At 44.4% G+C, this 21,552-nt stretch overlaps 22 non-coding genes across 22 annotated transcripts; 1 reads left to right on the top strand and 21 right to left on the bottom strand.

The window, feature by feature from the left end:
- Nucleotides 1-734: 734 nt before the first annotated feature.
- trnaf-gaa (transfer RNA phenylalanine (anticodon GAA)) lies at nt 735-807 on the bottom strand. Its single transcript has one exon. It is a non-coding gene; the product is annotated as a tRNA-Phe (tRNA).
- A 106-nt stretch (nt 808-913) lies between these two features.
- On the bottom strand, nt 914-987 carry trnai-aau (transfer RNA isoleucine (anticodon AAU)). The gene has a single exon. It is a non-coding gene; the product is annotated as a tRNA-Ile (tRNA).
- A 2,667-nt stretch (nt 988-3,654) lies between these two features.
- Nucleotides 3,655-3,727, bottom strand: trnaf-gaa (transfer RNA phenylalanine (anticodon GAA)). Its single transcript has one exon. It is a non-coding gene; the product is annotated as a tRNA-Phe (tRNA).
- Nucleotides 3,728-3,833: 106 nt separating this feature from the next.
- On the bottom strand, nt 3,834-3,907 carry trnai-aau (transfer RNA isoleucine (anticodon AAU)). The gene has a single exon. It is a non-coding gene; the product is annotated as a tRNA-Ile (tRNA).
- A 1,194-nt stretch (nt 3,908-5,101) lies between these two features.
- On the bottom strand, nt 5,102-5,173 carry trnaq-cug (transfer RNA glutamine (anticodon CUG)). The gene has a single exon. It is a non-coding gene; the product is annotated as a tRNA-Gln (tRNA).
- Nucleotides 5,174-5,650: 477 nt separating this feature from the next.
- trnai-aau (transfer RNA isoleucine (anticodon AAU)) lies at nt 5,651-5,724 on the bottom strand. The gene has a single exon. It is a non-coding gene; the product is annotated as a tRNA-Ile (tRNA).
- Nucleotides 5,725-7,588: 1,864 nt separating this feature from the next.
- trnaq-cug (transfer RNA glutamine (anticodon CUG)) lies at nt 7,589-7,660 on the bottom strand. Its single transcript has one exon. It is a non-coding gene; the product is annotated as a tRNA-Gln (tRNA).
- A 94-nt stretch (nt 7,661-7,754) lies between these two features.
- trnaq-uug (transfer RNA glutamine (anticodon UUG)) lies at nt 7,755-7,826 on the bottom strand. Its single transcript has one exon. It is a non-coding gene; the product is annotated as a tRNA-Gln (tRNA).
- Nucleotides 7,827-7,960: 134 nt separating this feature from the next.
- On the bottom strand, nt 7,961-8,033 carry trnaf-gaa (transfer RNA phenylalanine (anticodon GAA)). Its single transcript has one exon. It is a non-coding gene; the product is annotated as a tRNA-Phe (tRNA).
- Nucleotides 8,034-8,139: 106 nt separating this feature from the next.
- Nucleotides 8,140-8,213, bottom strand: trnai-aau (transfer RNA isoleucine (anticodon AAU)). The gene has a single exon. It is a non-coding gene; the product is annotated as a tRNA-Ile (tRNA).
- Nucleotides 8,214-10,058: 1,845 nt separating this feature from the next.
- trnaq-cug (transfer RNA glutamine (anticodon CUG)) lies at nt 10,059-10,130 on the bottom strand. Its single transcript has one exon. It is a non-coding gene; the product is annotated as a tRNA-Gln (tRNA).
- Nucleotides 10,131-10,224: 94 nt separating this feature from the next.
- trnaq-uug (transfer RNA glutamine (anticodon UUG)) lies at nt 10,225-10,296 on the bottom strand. The gene has a single exon. It is a non-coding gene; the product is annotated as a tRNA-Gln (tRNA).
- A 134-nt stretch (nt 10,297-10,430) lies between these two features.
- trnaf-gaa (transfer RNA phenylalanine (anticodon GAA)) lies at nt 10,431-10,503 on the bottom strand. The gene has a single exon. It is a non-coding gene; the product is annotated as a tRNA-Phe (tRNA).
- Nucleotides 10,504-10,609: 106 nt separating this feature from the next.
- Nucleotides 10,610-10,685, bottom strand: trnai-aau (transfer RNA isoleucine (anticodon AAU)). The gene has a single exon. It is a non-coding gene; the product is annotated as a tRNA-Ile (tRNA).
- Nucleotides 10,686-13,066: 2,381 nt separating this feature from the next.
- trnal-caa (transfer RNA leucine (anticodon CAA)) lies at nt 13,067-13,139 on the bottom strand. The gene has a single exon. It is a non-coding gene; the product is annotated as a tRNA-Leu (tRNA).
- Nucleotides 13,140-13,415: 276 nt separating this feature from the next.
- trnap-ugg (transfer RNA proline (anticodon UGG)) lies at nt 13,416-13,487 on the bottom strand. Its single transcript has one exon. It is a non-coding gene; the product is annotated as a tRNA-Pro (tRNA).
- Nucleotides 13,488-14,298: 811 nt separating this feature from the next.
- trnaq-cug (transfer RNA glutamine (anticodon CUG)) lies at nt 14,299-14,370 on the bottom strand. The gene has a single exon. It is a non-coding gene; the product is annotated as a tRNA-Gln (tRNA).
- A 1,861-nt stretch (nt 14,371-16,231) lies between these two features.
- Nucleotides 16,232-16,304, bottom strand: trnaf-gaa (transfer RNA phenylalanine (anticodon GAA)). Its single transcript has one exon. It is a non-coding gene; the product is annotated as a tRNA-Phe (tRNA).
- Nucleotides 16,305-16,415: 111 nt separating this feature from the next.
- On the bottom strand, nt 16,416-16,489 carry trnai-aau (transfer RNA isoleucine (anticodon AAU)). The gene has a single exon. It is a non-coding gene; the product is annotated as a tRNA-Ile (tRNA).
- Nucleotides 16,490-17,517: 1,028 nt separating this feature from the next.
- On the top strand, nt 17,518-17,590 carry trnaa-agc (transfer RNA alanine (anticodon AGC)). The gene has a single exon. It is a non-coding gene; the product is annotated as a tRNA-Ala (tRNA).
- A 696-nt stretch (nt 17,591-18,286) lies between these two features.
- Nucleotides 18,287-18,358, bottom strand: trnaq-cug (transfer RNA glutamine (anticodon CUG)). The gene has a single exon. It is a non-coding gene; the product is annotated as a tRNA-Gln (tRNA).
- A 94-nt stretch (nt 18,359-18,452) lies between these two features.
- trnaq-uug (transfer RNA glutamine (anticodon UUG)) lies at nt 18,453-18,524 on the bottom strand. Its single transcript has one exon. It is a non-coding gene; the product is annotated as a tRNA-Gln (tRNA).
- Nucleotides 18,525-21,552: the final 3,028 nt, after the last annotated feature.

Here is a 21,552-nt window from a genome sequence, read left to right as displayed (position 1 = left end):
GGTCCTGTGCAAATTGGTTGCAAAACAGTGCCATTTTACGCACAGTTCCCTAAAGCAGTGGTTTTCAAACCTGTCCTGGAGGCACCCCTGCCCTTCACATTTTGAATGTTTCCCTCATCTAACACACCTGTTTCAAATCATCAGCTCATTAGTAGAGACCGCGAGACCTTATTTGGGTGTGTCTAATAAGGGAGACAATAAAAATGTGCAGGGCAGGGGTGCCTCCAGGACAGGTTTGAGAACCACTGCCCTAAAGAGACAGAGTGAGCATTGATGCAATGCGGCCACACTCTCTACGTTAGTTAATTTTTTTGGACTAAAAGGTGCCGAAAAGTATTTCAGACATTGTCCTGCGCAAACTGGTGGCAAAATAGGTCCCACCGAGATTTGAACTCGGATCACTGGATTCAGAGTGCTAACCATTACACCATGGAACCTTAACTGGTGTAGCTGTTGCTCACAGGGCCACAAACACTGGCACCATAGCCAAACTAGTGCTGTTTTATCTTTTCCAGCGGCAAGAAAGCACACAGGCTCCACCGAGATTTGAACTCAGATCGCTGGATTTAAAGCCCAGAGTGCCATTACACCATGGAACCGAAACTGCTTGGTTGGAGGCCAACTTGGAAACAGATAGCTCTCTGGCTGTGGGGAAGCAGTTATACAGAGAGGTTGGAACCCAGTGATTTTTGGTCAATGGCCCGCCTCAAAAAAGGGAAAAGTGTGGGAGATGTTGCCGTAACCCGGGATCGAACCAGGGACCTTTAGATCTTCAGTCTAACGCTCTCCCAACTGAGCTATTTCGGCTACAACAAACCTCTGCTTAGCAGGCAGGCATTTCAGTGAGATCACCCTACTCTTTGTCGGAGCTGAAGAGCAGAGCAGAGATGAGCCCCCAGACAATAAAAACAGCTGGCCAGTACAGGGATCGAACCCGCGACCTTGGCGTTATTAGCACCACGCTCTAACCAGCTGAGCTAACCGGCCTGGCTTAGACATCAGTGTCTGCCTGATTGAAAAAAACCTGCCATAATGTTTGTGAATCCAATGAGACAATAAAGCTTCACGTTTCAACCCGAATCAGGTGTGCTAACAAAGAGAGACATGCAAAACATGCAGACCTGGGGGGAGCGAGGACTACAATTGAGAACCGCTTCCTTAGACTTTAAGTCAGTGTGAGCAAAAGAGGTGAGAAGTTGTCTGCATGACCCGAGTGTTCCAAGGTAGCCTACATAATACAAGAATCCATACACATGCATACTGGCGTAACAAGACCGAGAAGGTCCTTAAACACAAAAGCTTAATCTCTTTGTTTATTCGACAACATAATCTCGGCCAGTGCAAAGGAGCAAGCCCAGAGGAGGGACAGCCTCTTTGCATCAAACCCGTCATTCCCAGCTATGCTCGTCGTTCTTGAAAGGCCAGGGGAATTAGCTCAAATGGTAGAGCGCTCGCTTAGCATGAGGAAGGGGTCCAATCTTTGAGCCCCGCACGCAAGTGAAAAAGATGCAGAACACGTGAAAACGCCAAAGGATTTCCCCTGCGGCAATACTCGGGGTATATATTTCTGCGTTTTGAAGAGTTGTTATTACATGTGAAACAATTCTACCCTCCGCGGCCTGGATTCGAACCCGTGCTCTCTCAGATGAGCCGTGACATCATATGTCCACGACGTGTATTGTTAAGCGTGCAATAAACCGAGACTTTTATTTTGTTATCTATGACATACCATTGATTGCTTTTATACTACATAGATTTGTGTGAGTGTGTGTGTGTATTATTAAAAAAAATTTTTTCATGTTTGTGTTTAAATAGAATTAATTAAAAACGTTTCTTCAAATATGTTTTGTGTGTGTGGATATGATTTGATTGATATGATTTAGCAGATTTTTTTTATCTGATCAAAAAAATGTTCTATTAAAATGAATACAAACACATACATACAATATAAAAAGAACAATATAAAAGAGTGGGCCCAAGTAATATATACAAAATGTTTTATTAAAATGAACACACACATACATACACACAATATAAAAAGGACAATATGATAAGAGTGGGCCCATATAATATAAACAAAATATATACAGGATAGATATAATGTACTTGTATAAAAAAAAAATATGAAAAGAGTGGGCCCATATAATATAAACAATATATATATATATATACAGGAAATATATTATGTACTACTTATATTAAAAAAAAATATATGAAAAGAGTGGGCCCATATAATATATACAAAATATACACAGGAAATAAATTATTTACTATGGAGGCGGAGTTTGTCATTTATTTTGCCTGCCGCTGTTCTGCCAACCAATCATCTAAAGTTTTTCCATTAGAGGAGCGTGAGCAAAATGTGGCATTCCCATATCGGCTATGACCAAACTCTTTAGTTTTGGGCTGCCCACATTCGCTGCAATTGTTAAAAGTTACCCCTCGCACATACTTCCTCTCATGGACTCCGCTTTCCGTCTCCAGGGCCCGCCGGTGCCTGTTCCTCTGGGTGTAACGGGACACAGAAGCAGCAGGCGCTGGAGCAGTCGCTGGAGCAGGCGCTGGAGAGGTAGCGGGATCGATGCCCACATTATCCAAGTTGGCTCCTGCCCTTTTACACACACATCCCTAGATCAGTGGTTTTCAATCCTGTCCTGGAGGCTTCCCTGCCCTGCACATTTCGCATTTCCCCTCATCTAACACACCTGTTTCAAATCATCAGCTCATTAGTAGAGACTGCAAGACCTGATTTGGGTGTGTCTAATAAGGGAGACATACAAAATGTTCAGGGCAGGGGTGCCTCCAGGTAAGGTTTGAAAACCATTGCCCTAAAGAGACCGACTGAGCGTTGACGCAACGCTGCCACACTCCCACGTTAGCTTTTTTTGGGCTCACAGCTGCCAAAAAGTATTTCAGACATGGTCCTGTGCAAATTGGTTGCAAAACAGTGCCATTTTACGCACAGTTCCCTAAAGCAGTGGTTTTCAAACCTGTCCTGGAGGCACCCCTGCCCTTCACATTTTGAATGTTTCCCTCATCTAACACACCTGTTTCAAATCATCAGCTCATTAGTAGAGACCGCGAGACCTTATTTGGGTGTGTCTAATAAGGGAGACAATAAAAATGTGCAGGGCAGGGGTGCCTCCAGGACAGGTTTGAGAACCACTGCCCTAAAGAGACAGAGTGAGCATTGATGCAATGCGGCCACACTCTCTACGTTAGTTAATTTTTTTGGACTAAAAGGTGCCGAAAAGTATTTCAGACATTGTCCTGCGCAAACTGGTGGCAAAATAGGTCCCACCGAGATTTGAACTCGGATCACTGGATTCAGAGTGCTAACCATTACACCATGGAACCTTAACTGGTGTAGCTGTTGCTCACAGGGCCACAAACACTGGCACCATAGCCAAACTAGTGCTGTTTTATCTTTTCCAGCGGCAAGAAAGCACACAGGCTCCACCGAGATTTGAACTCAGATCGCTGAATTTAAAGCCCAGAGTGCCATTACACCATGGAACCGAAACTGCTTGGTTGGAGGCCAACTTGGAAACAGATAGCTCTCTGGCTGTGGGGAAGCAGTTATACAGAGAGGTTGGAACCCAGTGATTTTTGGTCAATGGCCCGCCTCAAAAAAGGGAAAAGTGTGGGAGATGTTGCCGTAACCCGGGATCGAACCAGGGACCTTTAGATCTTCAGTCTAACGCTCTCCCAACTGAGCTATTTCGGCTACAACAAACCTCTGCTTAGCAAGCAGGCATTTCAGTGAGATCACCCTACTCTTTGTCGGAGCTGAAGAGCAGAGCAGAGATGAGCCCCCAGACAATAAAAACAGCTGGCCAGTACGGGGATCGAACCCGCGACCTTGGCGTTATTAGCACCACGCTCTAACCAGCTGAGCTAACCGGCCTGGCTTAGACATCAGTGTCTGCCTGATTGAAAAAAACCTGCCATAATGTTTGTGAATCCAATGAGACAATAAAGCTTCACGTTTCAACCCGAATCAGGTGTGCTAACAAAGAGAGACATGCAAAACATGCAGACCTGGGGGGAGCGAGGACTACAATTGAGAACCGCTTCCTTAGACTTTAAGTCAGTGTGAGCAAAAGAGGTGAGAAGTTGTCTGCATGACCCGAGTGTTCCAAGGTAGCCTACATAATACAAGAATCCATACACATGCATACTGGCGTAACAAGACCGAGAAGGTCCTTAAACACAAAAGCTTAATCTCTTTGTTAATTCGACAACATAATCTCGGCCAGTGCAAAGGAGCAAGCCCAGAGGAGGGACAGCCTCTTTGCATCAAACCCGTCATTCCCAGCTATGCTCGTCGTTCTTGAAAGGCCAGGGGAATTAGCTCAAATGGTAGAGCGCTTGCTTAGCATGCGAGAGGTAGCGGGATCGATGCCCGCATTCTCCAAGTGGGCTCCTGCCCTTTTACTCACACATCCCTAGATCAGTGGTTTTCAATCCTGTCCTGGAGGCATCCCTGCACTGCACATTTCGCATTTCCCCTCCTCTAACACACCTGTTTCAAATCATCAGCTCATTAGTAGAGACTGCAAGACCTGATTTGGGTGTGTCTAATAAGGGAGACATACAAAATGTTCAGGGCAGGGGTGCCTCCAGGTAAGGTTTGAAAACCATTGCCCTAAAGAGACCGACTGAGCGTTGACGCAATGCTGCCACACTCCCACGTTAGCTTTTTTTGGGCTCACAGCTGACAAAAAGTATTTCAGACATGGTCCTGTGCAAATTGGTTGCAAAACAGTGCCATTTTACGCACAGTTCCCTAAAGCAGTGGTTTTCAATCCTGTCCTGGAGGCACCCCTGCCCTTCACATTTTGAATGTTTCCCTCATCTAACACACCTGTTTCAAATCATCAGCTCATTAGTAGAGACCGCGAGACCTTATTTGGGTGTGTCTAATAAGGGAGACAATAAAAATGTGCAGGGCAGGGGTGCCTCCAGGACAGGTTTGAGAACCACTGCCCTAAAGAAACAGACTGAGCATCGATGCAATGCGGCCACACTCTCTACGTTAGTTATTTTTTTTGGACTAAAAGGTGCCGAAAAGTATTTCAGACATTGTCCTGCGCAAACTAGGTCCCACCGAGATTTGAACTCAGATCACTGGATTCAGAGTCCAGAGTGTTAACCATTACACCATGGAACCTTAACTGGAACAGCTGTTGCTCACAGGGCCACAAACACTGGCACCATCGCCAAACCAGTGCTGTTTTATCATTTCCTGAGGCATGAAAGCACACAGGCTCCACCGAGATTCGAACTCAGATCACTGGATTCAAAGCCCAGAGTGCTGACAATTACACCATGGAACCGAAACTGCTTGGTTGGAGGCCAACTTGGAAACAGATAGCTCTCTGGCTGTGGGGAAGCTGTTATACAGAGAGGTTGGAACCCAGTGATTTTTGGTCAATGGCCTGCCTCAAAAAAGGGAAAAGAGTGGGAGATGTTGCTGAAACCCGGGAGCTAACCAGGGACCTTTAGATCTTCAGTCTAACACTCTCCCAACTGAGCTATTTCGGCTACAACAGACCTCTGCTTAGCAAGGGATTTCAGTGAGATCACCCTACTCATTGTCGGAGCTGAAGAGCAGAGCAGAGATGAGCCCCCAGACAATAAAAACAGCTGGCCAGTACGGGATCGAACCCGCGACCTTGGCGTTATTAGCACCACGCTCTAACCAGCTGAGCTAACTTAGCCATCAGTGTCTGCCTGATTGAAAAAAAACTGCCATAATGTTTGTGAATGCAATGAGACAATAAACCTTCACGTTTTAACCTGAACAAGGGCTCGTCCGGGATTTGTACCCGGGACCTCTCGCACCCAAGGCGAGAATCATACCCCTAGACCAACGAGACTTCTTGCCCAAAGCCAAGAAAAAAGAGCTATTTCAGCATCAACAAAAGAAGGAACATGAACTAATGTGGAAGCAATCAAAGTCCTCGAGACAGTGTGAAAGGCTAATGAATGCAAGTTGGCCTCTTAATTGACCTAAAAATGGGGCTGTATCTAACATGTAGAGGGATGTTAGGGAGGACAGCTGAAACGGTCAGATGTCACTTAGACCAGCGGGTCTCAATTCCAGTCCTCGCGCCCCCTGCTCTTCACATTTTGTAAGTTTCTTGTATAGCTTCAGACATTTGTTCCATTCGAACGTATGTGCCCTGAGAACTGGACATCACATGACATTCCTCCGTGATTCAAGTTCAAAGCGTATGTATACTTTCAATTCATAGTGAGTAATACAGTGGTGTATTGAGGTATACAGAGGTAAATGATGTCACACTTCTCCATGTGTGAAGAAGTTGTGCAGCACAAATCCGTGAACCAATGTTCCAAAGTGAAGTATACTTTGACGGATTTCCCCTGCTCAGGGAGTGGGGAGCAATGAACACTGTGTAGGGACCATGTCAATCGCTAGGAGCTCACTTCTAATGAGCTGATTATCCGAATCAGGTGTGCTAACAAAGAGAGACATGCAAAACATGCAGACCTGGGGGGAGCGAGGACTAGAATTGAGAACCGCTTCCTTAGACTTTAAGTCAGTGTGAGCAAAAGAGGTGAAAAGTTGTCTGCATGACCCGAGTGTTCCAAGGTAGCCTACATAATACAAGAATCCATACACATTCATACTGGCGTAACAAGACCGAGAAGGTCCTTAAACACAAAAGCTTAATCTCTTTGTTAATTCGACAACATAATCTTGGCCAGTGCAAAGGAGCAAGCCCAGAGGAGGGACAGCCTCTTTGCATCAAACCCGTCATTCCCAGCTATGCTCGTCATTCTTGAAAGGCCAGGGGAATTAGCTCAAATGGTAGAGCGCTCGCTTAGCATGTGAGAGGTAGCGGGATCGATGCCCGCATTCTCCAAGTTGGCTCCTGCCCTTTTACTCACACATCCCTAGAGGAGTGGTTTTCAATCCTGTCCTGGAGGCATCCCTGCCCTGCACATTTCGCATTTCCCCTCATCTAACAAACCTGTTTCAAATCATCAGCTCATTAGTAGAGACTGCAAGACCTGATTTGGGTGTGTCTAATAAGGGAGACATACAAAATGTTCAGGGCAGGGGTGCCTCCAGGAAAGGTTTGAAAACCATTGCCCTAAAGAGACTGACTGAGCGTTGACGCAATGCTGCCACACTCCCACGTTAGCTTTTTTTGGGCTCACAGCTGCCAAAAAGTATTTCAGACATGGTCCTGTGCAAATTGGTTGCAAAACAGTGCCATTTTACGCACAGTTCCCTAAAGCAGTGGTTTTCAAACCTGTCCTGGAGGCACCCCTGCCCTCCAAATTTTGAATGTTTCCCTCATCTAACACACCTGTTTCAAATCATCAGCTCATTAGTAGAGACCGCGAGACCTTATTTGGGTGTGTCTAATAAGGGAGACAATAAAAATGTGCCTGGCAGGGGTGCCTCCAGGACAGGTTTGAGAACCACTGCCCTAAAGAGACAGAGTGAGCATTGATGCAATGCGGCCACACTCTCTACGTTAGTTAATTTTTTTGGACTAAAAGGTGCCGAAAAGTATTTCAGACATTGTCCTGCGCAAACTGGTGGCAAAATAGGTCCCACCGAGATTTGAACTCGGATCACTGGATTCAGAGTCCAGAGTGCTAACCATTACACCATGAAACCTTATCTGGTGCAGCTGTTGCTCACATGGCCACAAACACTGGCACCATCGCCAAACTAGTGCTGTTTTATCTTTTCCTGCAGCAAGAAAGCACACAGGCTCCACCGAGATTCGAACTCAGATCGCTGGATTCAAAGTCCAGAGTGCTGACCATTACACCATGGAACTGAAACTGCTTGGTTGGAGGCCAACTTGGAAACAGATAGCTCTCTGGTTGTGGGGAACAGTTATACAGAGAGGTTGGAACCCAGTGATTTTTGGTCAATGGCCCACCTCAAAAAAGGGAAAAGTGCGGGAGATGTTGCCGAAACCCGGGATCAAACCAGGGACCTTTAGATCTTCAGTCTAACGCTCTCCCAACTGAGCTATTTTGGCTACAACAAACCTCTGCTTAGCAAGCAGTGATTTCAGTGAGATCACCCTACTCTTTGTCGGAGCTGAAGAGCAGAGCAGAGTTGAGCTCCCAGACAATAAAAACAGCTGGCCAGTACGGGGATCGAACCCACGACCTTGGCGTTATTGGCACCACACTCTAACCAGCTGAGCTAACCGGCCTGGCTTAGCCATCCGTGTCTGCCTGATTGGAAAAACCTGCCATAATGTTTGTGAATGCAATGAGACAATAAAGCTTGACGTTTTAACCTAAACTAGGGGTCGTCCGGGATTTGAACCCGGGACCTCTCGCACCCAAAGCGAGAATCATAAACCTAGACCAAGAGCCATCTTGCCCAAAGCCAGGAAAAAAGAGCTATTTCAGCATCAACAAAAGAAGGAACATGAACTAACGTGGAAGCAATCAATGTCCTCGAGACAGTGTGAAAGGCTAACGAATGCAATTTGGCCTCTTAATTGACCTAAAAATGGGGCTGTATCTAACATGTAGAGGGATGTTAGGGAGGACAGCTGAAACGGTCAGATGTCACTTAGACCAGCGGGTCTCAATTCCAGTCCTCGCGCCCCCTGCTCTTCACATTTTGTAAGTTTCTCGTATAGCTTCAGACATTTGTACCATTCGAACGTAAGTGCCCTGAGAACTGGACATCACATGACATCCCTCCGTGATTCAAGTTCAAAGCGAATATATACGTTCAATTTATAGTGAGTAATACAGTGGTGTATCGAGGTATACAGAGGTAAATGATGTCAAACTTCTCCATGTGTGAAGAAGTTGTGCAGCACAAATCCGTGAACCAATGTTCCAAAGTGAAGTATACTTTGACGGATTTCCCCTGCTCAGGGAGTGGGGAGAAATGAACACTGTGTAGGGACCATGTCAATCGCTAGGAGCTCACTTCTAATGAGCTGATTATCCGAATCAGGTGTGCTAACAAAGAGAGACATGCAAAACATGCAGACCTGGGGGGAGCGAGGACTAGAATTGAGAACCGCTTCCTTAGACTTTAAGTCAGTGTGAGCAAAAGAGGTGAAAAGTTGTCTGCATGACCCGAGTGTTCCAAGGTAGCCTACATAGTACAAGAATCCATACACATTCATACTGGCGTAACAAGACCGAGAAGGTCCTTAAACACAAAAGCTTAATCTCTTTGTTAATTCGACAACATAATCTTGGCCAGTGCAAAGGAGCAAGCCCAGAGGAGGGACAGCCTCTTTGCATCAAACCCGTCATTCCCAGCTATGCTCGTCATTCTTGAAAGGCCAGGGGAATTAGCTCAAATGGTAGAGCGCTCGCTTAGCATGCTAGAGGTAGCGGGATCGATGCTTTTACTCACACATCCCTAGATCAGTGGTTTTCAATCCTGTCCTGGAGGCATCCCTGCCCTGCACATTTCGCATTTCCCCTCATCTAACAAACCTGTTTCAAATCATCAGCTCATTAGTAGAGACTGCAAGACCTGATTTGGGTGTGTCTAATAAGGGAGACATACAAAATGTTCAGGGCAGGGGTGCCTCCAGGAAAGGTTTGAAAACCATTGCCCTAAAGAGACCGACTGAGCGTTGACGCAATGCTGCCACACTCCCACGTTAGCTTTTTTTGGGCTCACAGCTGCCAAAAAGTATTTCAGACATGGTCCTGTGCAAATTGGTTGCAAAACAGTGCCATTTTACGCACAGTTCCCTAAAGCAGTGGTTTTCAAACCTGTCCTGGAGGCACCCCTGCCCTCCAAATTTTGAATGTTTCCCTCATCTAACACACCTGTTTCAAATCATCAGCTCATTAGTAGAGACCGCGAGACCTTATTTGGGTGTGTCTAATAAGGGAGACAATAAAAATGTGCCTGGCAGGGGTGCCTCCAGGACAGGTTTGAGAACCACTGCCCTAAAGAGACAGACTGAGCATCGATGCAATGCGGCCACACTCTCTACGTTAGTTAATTTTTTTGGACTAAAAGGTGCCGAAAAGTATTTCAGACATTGTCCTGCGCAAACTGGTGGCAAAATAGGTCCCACCGAGATTTGAACTCGGATCACTGGATTCAGAGTCCAGAGTGCTAACCATTACACCATGGAACCTTATCTGGTGCAGCTGTTGCTCACATGGCCACAAACACTGGCACCATCGCCAAACTAGTGCTGTTTTATCTTTTCCTGCGGCAAGAAAGCACACAGGCTCCACTGAGATTCGAACTCAGATCGCTGGATTCAAAGCCCAGAGTGCTGACCATTACACCATGGAACCGAAACTGCTTGGTTGGAGGCCAACTTGGAAACAGATAGCTCTCTGGTTGTGGGGAACAGTTATACAGAGAGGTTGGAACCCAGTGATTTTTGGTCAATGGCCCGCCTCAAAAAAGGGAAAAGTGCGGGAGATGTTGCCGAAACCCGGGATCGAACCAGGGACCTTTAGATCTTCAGTCTAACGCTCTCCCAACTGAGCTCTTTTGGCTACAACAAACCTCTGCTTTGCAAACAGTGATTTCAGTGAGATCACCCTACTCTTTGTCAGAGGTGAAGAGCAGAGCAGAGATGAGCCCCCAGACAATAAAAACAGCTGGCCAGTACGGGGATCGAACCCACAACCTTGGCGTTATTAGCACCACGCTCTAACCAGCTGAGCTAACCGGGGCCTAAAAATGGGGCTGTATCTAACATGTAGAGGGATGTTAGGGAGGACAGCTGAAACGGTCAGATGTCACTTAGACCAGCGGGTCTCAATTCCAGTCCTCGCGCCCCCTGCCCTTCACATTTTGTAAGTTTCTCGTATAGCTTCAGACATTTGTTCCATTCGAACGTAAGTGCCCTGAGAACTGGACATCACATGACATCCCTCCGTGATTCAAGTTCAAAGCGAATATATACGTTCAATTTATAGTGAGTAATACAGTGGTGTATCGAGGTATACAGAGGTAAATGATGTCAAACTTCTCCATGTGTGAAGAAGTTGCGCAGCACAAATCCGTGAACCAATGTTCCAAAGTGAAGTATACTTTGACAGATTTCCCCTGCTCAGGGAGTGGGGAGCAATGAATACTGTGTAGGGACCATGTCAATCACTAGGAGCTCACTTCTAATGAGCTGATTATCAGAATCAGGTGTGCTAACAAAGAGAGACATGCAAAATATGCAGACCTGGGGGGAGCGAGGACTAGAATTGAGAACCGCTTCCTTAGACTTTAAGTCAGTGTGAGCAAAAGAGTTGAGAAGTTGTCTGCATGATCCGAGTGTTCCAAGGTAGCCTACATAATACAATAATCCATACCCATGCATACTGGCGTAAAAAGACCGAGAAGGTCCTTAAACACAAAAGCTTAATCTCTTTGTTAATTCGACAACATAATCTCGGCCAGTGCAAAGGAGCAAGCCCAGAGGAGGGACAGCCTCTTTGCATCAAACCCATCATTCCCAGCTATGCTCGTCATTCTTGAAAGACCAGGGGAATTAGCTCAAATGGTAGAGCGTTTGCTTAGCATGCGAGAGGTAGCGGGATCGATGCCCGCATTCTCCAAGTTGGCTTCTGCCCTTTTACTCACACATCCCTAGATCAGTGGTTTTCAATCCTGTCCTGGAGGCATCCCTGCCCTGCACATTTCGCATTTCCCCTCATCTAACACACCTGTTTCAAATCATCAGCTCATTAGTAGAGACTGCAAGACCTGATTCGGGTGTGTCTAATAAGGGAGACATACAAAATGTTCAGGGCAGGGGTGCCTCCAGGAAAGGTTTGAAAACCATTGCCCTAAAGAGACCGACTGAGCGTTGACGCAATGCTGCCACACTCCCACGTTAGCTTTTTTTTGGGCTTACAGCTGCCAAAAAGTATTTCAGACATGGTCCTGTGCAAATTGGTTGCAAAACAGTGCCATTTTACGCAGAGTTCCCTAAAGCAGTGGTTTTCAAACCTGTCCTGGAGGCACCCCTGCCCTTCACATTTTGTAAGTTTCTCGTATAGCTTCAGACATTTGTTCCATTCGAACGTAAGTGCCCTGAGAACTTGACATCACATTACATCCCTCCGTGATTCAAGTTCAAAGCGTATGTATACGTTCAATTCATAGTGAGTAATACAGTGGTGTATTGAGGTATACAGAGGTAAATGATGTCACACTTCTCCATGTGTGAAGAAGTTGCGCAGCACAAATCCGTGAACCAATGTTCCAAAGTGAAGTATACTTTGACGGATTTCCCCTGCTCAGGGAGTGGGGAGCAATGAACACTGTGTAGGGACCATGCCAATCACTAGGAGCTCACTTCTAATGAGCTGATTAACAAATCGATTGTCTGGGGGCAAAACAGTGCCATTTTACGCACAGTTCCCTAAAGCAGTGGTTTTCAAACCTGTCCTGGAGGCACCCCTGCCCTTCACATTTTGAATGTTTCCCTCATCTAACACACCTGTTTCAAATCATCAGCTCATTAGTAGAGACCGCGAGACCTTATTTGGGTGTGTCTAATAAGGGAGACAATAAAAATGTGCAGGGCAGGGGTGCCTCCAGGACAGGTTTGAGAACCACTGCCCTAAAGAGACAGACTGAGCATCGATGCAATGCGGCCACACTCTCTAGGTTAGTTAATTTTTTTGGACTAAAATGTGCCGAAAAGTATTTCAGACATTGTCTTGCGCAAACTGGTGGCAAAATAGGTCCCACCGCAATTTGAACTCGGATCACTGGATTCAGAGTCGAGAGTGCTAACCATTACACCATGAAACCTTATCTGGTGTAGCTGTTGCTCACATGGCCACAAACACTGGCACCATCGCCAAACTAGTGCTGTTTTATCTTTTCCTGCGGCAAGAAAGCACACAGGCTCCACCAAGATTCGAACTCAGATCGCTGGATTCAAAGCCCAGAGTGCTGACCATTACACCATGGAACCGAAACTGCTTGGTTGGAGGCCAACTTGGAAACAGATAGCTCTCTGGCTGTGGGGAAGCAGTTATACAGAGAGGTTGGAACCCAGTGATTTTTGGTCAATGGCCCGCCTCAAAAAGGGAAAAGTGTGGGAGATGTTGCCAAAACCCAGGACTGAACCAGGGACCTTTAGATCTTGAGTCTAACGCTCTCCCAACTGAGCTATTTCGGCTACAACAAGCCTCTGCTTAGCAAGCAGTGATTTCAGTGAGATCACCCTACTCTTTGTCAGAGCTGAAGAGCAGAGCAGAGATGAGCCCCCAGACAATAAAAACAGCTGGCCAGTACTGGGATCGGACCCGCGACCTTGGCGTTATTAGCATCACGCTCTAACCAGCTGAGCTAACCGGCCTGGCTTAGCCATCCGTGTCTGCCTGATTGGAAAAAACCTGCCATAATGTTTGTGAATGCAATGAGACAATAAAGCTTCACATTTTAACCTGAACAAGGGCTCGTCCGGGATTTGAACCCGGGACCTCTCGCACCCAAAGCGAGAATCATACCCCTAGACCAACGAGCCTTCTTGCGCAAAGCCAAGAAAAAAGAGCTATTTCACCAACAACAAAAGAAGGAACATGAACTAACGTGGAAGCAATCAAAGTCCTCCAGACAGTGTGAAAGGCTAACGAATGCAAGTTGGCCTCTTAATTGACCTAAAAATGGGGCTTTATCTAACATGTAGAGGGATGTTAGGGAGGACAGCTGAAACGGTCAGATGTCACTTAGACCAGCGGGTCTCAATTCCAGTCCTCGCGCCCCCTGCTCTTCACATTTTGTAAGTTTCTCGTATAGCTTCAGACATTTGTTCCATTCGAACGTAAGTGCCCTGAGAACTTGACATCACATTACATCCCTCCGTGATTCAAGTTCAAAGCGTATGTATACGTTCAATTCATAGTGAGTAATACAGTGGTGTATTGAGGTATACAGAGGTAAATGATGTCACACTTCTCCATGTGTGAAGAAGTTGCGCAGCACAAATCCGTGAACCAATGTTCCAAAGTGAAGTATACTTTGACGGATTTCCCCTGCTCAGGGAGTGGGGAGCAATGAACACTGTGTAGGGACCATGCCAATCACTAGGAGCTCACTTCTAATGAGCTGATTAACAAATCGATTGTCTGGGGGCAAAACAGTGCCATTTTACGCACAGTTCCCTAAAGCAGTGGTTTTCAAACCTGTCCTGGAGGCACCCCTGCCCTTCACATTTTGAATGTTTCCCTCATCTAACACACCTGTTTCAAATCATCAGCTCATTAGTAGAGACCGCGAGACCTTATTTGGGTGTGTCTAATAAGGGAGACAATAAAAATGCAATGCGGTGGCAAAATAGGTCCCACCGAAATTTGAACTCGGATCACTGGATTCAGAGTCCAGAGTGCTAACCATTACACCATGGAACCTTAACTGGTGCAGCTGTTGCTCACAGGGCCACAAACACTGGCACCATCGCCAAACTAGTGCTGTTTTATCTTTTCCTGCGGCAAGAAAGCACACAGGCTCCACCAAGATTCAAACTCAGATCGCTGGATTCAAAGCCCAGAGTGCTGACCATTACACCATGGAACCGAAACTGCTTGGTTGGAAGCCAACTTGGAAACAGATAGCTCTCTGGCTGTGGGGAAGCAGTTATACATCCGTGGCCAAAAGTTTTGAGAATTACATAAATATTGGACATTGGAAAAGTTGCTGCTTAAGTTTTTATAATAGCAATTTGCATATACTCCAGAAGGTTATGAAGAGTGATCAGATGAATTGCATAGTCCTTCTTTGCCATGAAAATGAACTTAATCCCAAAAAAACCTTTCCACTGCATTTCATTGCTGTCATTAAAGGACCTGCTGAGATCATTTCAGTAATCGTCTTGTTAACTCAGGTGAGAATGTTGACGAGCACAAGGCTGGAGATCATTATGTCAGGCTGATTGGGTTAGAATGGCAGACTTGACATGTTAAAAGGAGGGTGATGCTTGAAATCATTGTTCTTCCATTGTTAACCATGGTGACCTGCAAAGAAACGCGTGCAGCCATCATTGCGTTGCATAAAAATGGCTTCACAGGCAAGGGTATTGTGGCTACTAAGATTGCACCTAAATCAACAATTTATAGGATCATCAAGAACTTCAAGGAAAGAGGTTCAATTCTTGTAAAGAAGGCTTCAGGGCATCCAAGAAAGTCCAGCAAGCGCCAGGATGGTCTCCTAAAGAGGATTCAGCTGCAGGATCGGAGTGCCACCAGTGCAGAGCTTGCTCAGGAATGGCAGCAGGCAGGTGTGAACGCATCTGCACCCACAGTGAGGCCAAGACTTCTGGAAGATGGCCTGGTGTCAAGAAGTGCAGCAAAGAAGCCACTTCTCTCCAAAAAAAAACATCAGGGACAGATTGATCTTCTGCAGAAAGTATAGTGAATGGACTGCTGAGGACTGGGGCAAAGTCATATTCTCAGATTAAGCCCCTTTCCGATTGTTTGGGGCATCTGGAAAAAGGCTTGTCCGGAGAAGAAAAGGTGAGCGCTACCATCAGTCCTGTGTCATGCCAACAGTAAAGCATCCTGACACCATTCATGTGTGGGGTTGCTTCTCATCCAAGGGAGTGGGCTCACTCACAATTCTGCCCAAAAACACAGCCATGAGTAAAGAATGGTACCAAAACACCCTCCAACAGCAACTTCTTCCAACAATCCAACAACAGTTTGGTGAAGAACAATGCATTTTCCAGCACGATGGAGCACCGTGCCATAAGGCAAAAGTGATAACTAAGTGGCTCGGGGACCAGAATGTTGAAATTTTGGGTCCATGGCCTGGAAACTCCCCAGATCTTAATCCCATTGAGAACTTGTGGTCAATCCTCAAGAGGCGGGTGGACAAACAAAAACCCACTAATTCTGACCAACTCTAAGAAGTGATTATGATAGAATGGGTTGCTATCAGTCAGGATTTGGCCCAGAAGTTGATTGAGAGCATGCGCAGTCGAATTGCAGAGGTCCTGAAAAAGAAGGGCCAACACTGCAAATACTGACTCTTTGCATAAATGTCATGTAATTGTTGATAAAAGCCTTTGAAATGTATGAAGTGCTTGTAATTATATTTCAGTACATCACAGAAACAACTGAAACAAAGATCTAAAAGCAGTTTAGCAGCAAACTTTTTGAAAACTAATATTTATGTAATTCTCAAAACTTTTGGCCACGACTGTACAGAGAGGTTGGAACCCAGTGATTTTTGGTCAATGGCCCGCCTCAAAAAAGGGAGAAGTGCGGGAGATGTTGCCGAAACCCAGGATCGAACCAGGGACCTTTAGATCTTCAGTCTAACGCTCTCCCAACTGAGCTATTTTGGCTACAACAAACCTCTGCTTAGCAAGCAGGGATTTCAGTGAGATCACTCTACTCTTTGTCGGAGCTGGAGAGCAGAGCAGAGCAGAGATGAGCCCCCAGACAATAAAAACAGCTGGCCAGTACGGGGATCGAACCCGCGACCTTGTCGTTATTAGCACCACGCTCTAACCAGCTGAGGTAACCGGCCTGGCTTTGCCATCCGTGTTTGCCTGATTGAAAAAAACCTGCCATAATGTTTGTGAATGCAATTGAGACAATAAAGCTTCACGTTTTAACCTGAACAAGGGCTCGTCCGGGATTTGAACCCGGGACCTCTTGCACCCAAAGCGAGAATCATACCCATAGACCAACAGGCCTTCTTGCCCTAAGCCAAGAAAAAAGAGCTATTCCAGCATCAGTTGGCCTCTTAATTGACCTAAAAATGGGGCTGTATCTAACATGTAGAGGGATGTTAGGGAGGACAGCTGAAACGGTCAGATGTCACTTAGACCAGCGGGTCTCAATTCCAGTCCTCGCACTCCCTGCTCTTCACATTTTGTAAGTTTCTCGTATAGCTTCAGACATTTGTTCCATTTGAACGTAAGTGCCCTGAAAACTGGACATCACATGACATCCGTCCGTGATTCAAGTTCAAAGCGTATGTATACGTTCAATTCATAGTGAGTAATACAGTGGTGTATCGAGGTATACAGAGGTAAATGATGTCACACTTCTCCATATGTGAAGAAGTTGCGCAGCACAAATCCGTGAACCAATGTTCCAAAGTGAAGTATACTTTGACGGATTTCCCCTGCTCAGGGAGTGGGGAGCAATGAACACTGTGTAGGGACCATGTCAATCGCTAGGAGCTCCCTTCTAATGAGCTGATTATCCGAATCAGGTGTGCTAACAAAGAGAGACATGCAAAACATCCAGACCTGGGGGGAGCGAGGACTAGAATTGAGAACCGCTTCCTTAGACTTTAAGTCAGTGTGAGCAAAAGAGGTGAGAAGTTGTCTGCATGATGCGAGTGTTCCGCCTACATAATACAAGAATCCATACACATGCATACTGGCGTAACAAGACCGAGAAGGTCCTTAAACACAAAAGCTTAATCTCTTTGTTAATTCGACAACATAATCTCAGCCAGTGCAAAGGAGCAAGCCCAGAGGAGGGACAGCCTCTTTGCATCAAACCCCGTCATTCCCAGCTATGCTCGTCCTTCTTGAAAGGCCAGGGGAATTAGCTCAAATGGTAGAGCGCTCGCTTAGCATGCGAGAGGTAGCGGGATCGATGCCCGCATTCTCCAAGTTGGCTCCTGCCCTTTTACTCACACATCCCTAGATCAGTGGTTTTCAATCCTGTCCTGGAGGCATCCCTGCACTGCACATTTCGCATTTCCCCTCATCTAACACACCTGTTTCAAATCATCAGCTCATTAGTAGAGACTGCAATACCTGATTTGGGTGTGTCTAATAAGGGAGACATACAAAATGTTCAGGGCAGGGGTGCCTCCAGGAAAGGTTTGAAAACCATTGCCCTAAAGAGACCGACTGAGCGTTGACGCAATGCTGCCACACTCCCACGTTAGCTTTTTTTTGGGCTCACAGCTGCCAAAAAGTATTTCAGACATGGTCCTGTCCAAATTGGTTGCACAACAGTGCCATTTTACGCACAGTTCCCTAAAGCAGTGGTTTTCAATCCTGTCCTGGAGGCACCCCTGCCCTTCACATTTTGAATGTTTCCCTCATCTAACACACCTGTTTCAAATCATCAGCTCATTAGTAGAGACCGCGAGACCTTATTTGGGTGTTTCTAATAAGGGAGACAATAAAAATGTGCAGGGCAGGGGTGCCTCCAGGACAGGTTTGAGAACCACTGCCATAAAGAGACAGACTGAGCATCGATGCAATGCGGCCACACTCTCTATGTTAGTTCATTTTTTTGGACTAAAAGGTGCCGAAAAGTATTTCAGACATTGTCCTGCGCAAACTGGTGGCAAAATAGGTCCCAACGAGATTTGAACTCGGATCACTGGATTCAGAGTCCAGAGTGCTAACCATTACACCATGGAACCTAACCTGGTGCAGCTGTTGCTCACATGGCCACAAACACTGGCACCATCGCCAAACTAGTGCTGTTTTATCTTTTCCTGCGGCAAGAAAGCACACAGGCTCCACCGAGATTCGAACTCAGATCGCTGGATTCAAAGCCCAGAGTGCTGACCATTACACCATGGAACCGAAACTGCTTGGTTGTAGGCCAACTTGGATTCTACCATATTAATAAATTCTACTGGGAATTCAAATGTTTCAAGCACTTTATACAAATATGACCATTCAAGGCGATCGAATGCTTTTTCAGCATCAACCGCCATCAAAGTCAAATCTATATTATGTTTTTTTGCATATTGTGTTAAGGATATACATGTTCTAACATTAGTTCTAAGATCCCTATTAGGAATAAACCCAGTTTGATTATGGTGGATAATGCTAGGTAAAATTAATGCCAATCTATTATTCATTACTTTTGTTATGATTTTCTTATCACAATTGATTAAACTAATAGGCCTAAAATCAGAAGGCTTATTACATTCACGACCTGGTTTTGGTATCACAGAAATAGTTGAAAGATACATAGTTTCTGGCAACTTTTGTTGATTAACAAATGAATTCACAACCTCCATGAACAAAGATCTAATATTTGGCCAAAATGTTGAGTAAAACTCGATAGGGAGGCCATCTATTCCTGGGGCCTTTTTTTCCGGAAATGCCTTAATTGCAGCTTCAATCTCAGAGGTTGCAAAGACTTTCCGTATATCTTCCTTTTGATGATCTGATAAGCACTGTAATTTGACTGATTTAAGGAAGGAATCTGAGTCATCTTTAACCTCTGCTGTATACAAATGTTCATAAAATTGCTTAAATCTTTTATTAATAATAGCATTGTTTGTAATAACCTCATCCGATTCTTCCTCTTTTAAAGATATAGACTGAGTCTTTGCAACCCTTTTGACCAATGATGCCAGGTGTTTACCCGATTTATTAGCTGAAATATAATTAAGCTTATTCGAATTATGTCTAAAGTCTTTAACTTTATCCATCAGCATAGTATCCATTTCTATTTTCTTTTCTTGCAATTTACTTTTTTTTTGTTTGGTCTCCATTTTTAAGTTGTATTTCCATTAAATTAATGTCCTGTTTTATTTTAGCCATATTCTGCTCAAAACTAGCTTTCCTTTTTGCTGGAAGGCTATCATTACCCCCCTTATATATGCTTTAAAGGAGTCCCATATAATACAGATATTTGGCTTATCTTGATGATGAGGTTGCTGCACATTAGTTAAAATAAAAATATTAATTTGTTCTTTTACATAGGCAACAAATTCCATATCCATTAAATATTTCCTATTCATTCTCCAAATTCTATGATGTAAAGTGTTTTCCTTCGGAGTCATGGTGCAGACAACTGAAGCATGATCAGATATTATAATATTGTCAATTTCACATGATATACAATTATTAATTCCCTCTTGAGACACAAAAAGATAATCCAATCTACTATAACTATTCTGAGGACTTGAATAATAAGTGTAATCTTTTGAGTTTGGATGTAAGGTCCTCCATATATCTTGAAGAGCATTGACAGAAAGAAATTTCTGTAAATGTTTTGGAACATTGGCCTTCCTAGTTTTTGTTGTACTGTCACAAACACTAAAAATGCTATTTAGGTCTCCTCCCATAATTATCCGACCTGTTTGTGAACTATCCAATCTTGTTTGAATATCTTTTAAAAGGGCCATATTTGAGGCCGGAGGCCTATAAATGCTCAAGAGCGTATGAAATTCCCCAAATAATTCACATTTGATTATAAGATATCGACCATACGGATCTGAATACTGTGACACTAGTTTAAAGGGTATTCTCTTATTAATCAGTATCCCAACTCCTCTACTTCTGGATGTATATACTGCCTCAAAAGCCTCCCCCACCCATCTTCTTTTCAAGTACTCTATTTGACCGGCTTTAAAATGGAGTTCTTGGAGAAAAACTATGTCAGCGGACATTTTTTCCAAATGATAAATAATTACCCTCCTGTAATCCATTTACATTCCAAGTTACTACTTTAAATGTGTTTAACATATCTTTTATACTCCTTATATGCATTTTTATTTGATCTTAACTACTAGTTCATATAATTTTGTTTTTATTTTTTATATGTAAATGGAGTGATATAGGCCAAATTGCATAGCCCAACCCCATCTGTTGAATAACTTTGTTCAAAAGTAGTAGGAAGCACCTAAAGAGTTCAAACAAACATTCATCCATCCATACCAGCATGTAACATATAAACAAATAACATATACCCTCTCCTTCCCCCCTCCCTTCCTTCCCAGGAAACATGCTTTGTTAGAGCTTAAACTGCCAACTCCATCTGGCGTAGAAACAGTGACTTCCAAATAGTTCAAATAATACCACCCCCCCCCCCTTTAAAAAAATAATAATAACAAACAAAAACCAACCAAAAAATAAAAATAAAAATAAAAAATAAATAAATAAAAAAAAAGACTAGTAAAGAAAATGTACAACCAAATTAAATATAATTGTAGCAATTCTGCTTTACATAAACCTTTGCCAATATCCCATATTTCCTCAGACAAAAAAACAAAAAAAAAACAAAAACAAAAAAATATTAGAAAAGAAATAATTAAACAACCACTTTCCCATCCAACTGTACAATTAGGTCATATTCTTTATATTCAAATTTAATATCTTTAAGTCCAGTCTCATTTCTTCAACGGTGATTTAAGAGTAAATGCTCTTACCAGGTTCTGCAAGATCAGGTCATTTTATACCTAGGTACTTCTTTTTTAGTTCCAATCTAGCTTTCTCCGGTGAGGTAAAAGTATTTACGAGGTCTCCATCCTCCACATACAACGTCGCTGGGAATTTTAGAAAAGTCTTAATGTTGATCTGATGTAGCTGTTCTCTCAGAGGCCAGAACGCCTTCCTTTTCTCCCGCACCGCCGCAGACATGTCAGGCACTACTTTGAAGTTGCAACCCTCTATTTGCTTGCGGGTTCCTTTCCAAATATACAACTTCTTCTGATAGTGGTGCAGCTTGAAAATGATAGCGCGGATACCTGGTGTCATCTCTCTTGGCCCCAACGCAATGTGCCCTTTCAAAGTCCTCTTCTTTAAGCTCCAGCTTCCACTTATCCTTGAAAGTTTTAATCAAGAAAGCGGACATGGGCAAATCCTTTTCACTACC

The sequence above is a fragment of the Carassius carassius genome, chromosome 8, assembly GCF_963082965.1.
Source record: "Carassius carassius chromosome 8, fCarCar2.1, whole genome shotgun sequence".
Lineage (NCBI taxonomy): Eukaryota > Metazoa > Chordata > Actinopteri > Cypriniformes > Cyprinidae > Carassius > Carassius carassius.
This window is presented reverse-complemented; position numbering and strand designations above follow the sequence as displayed.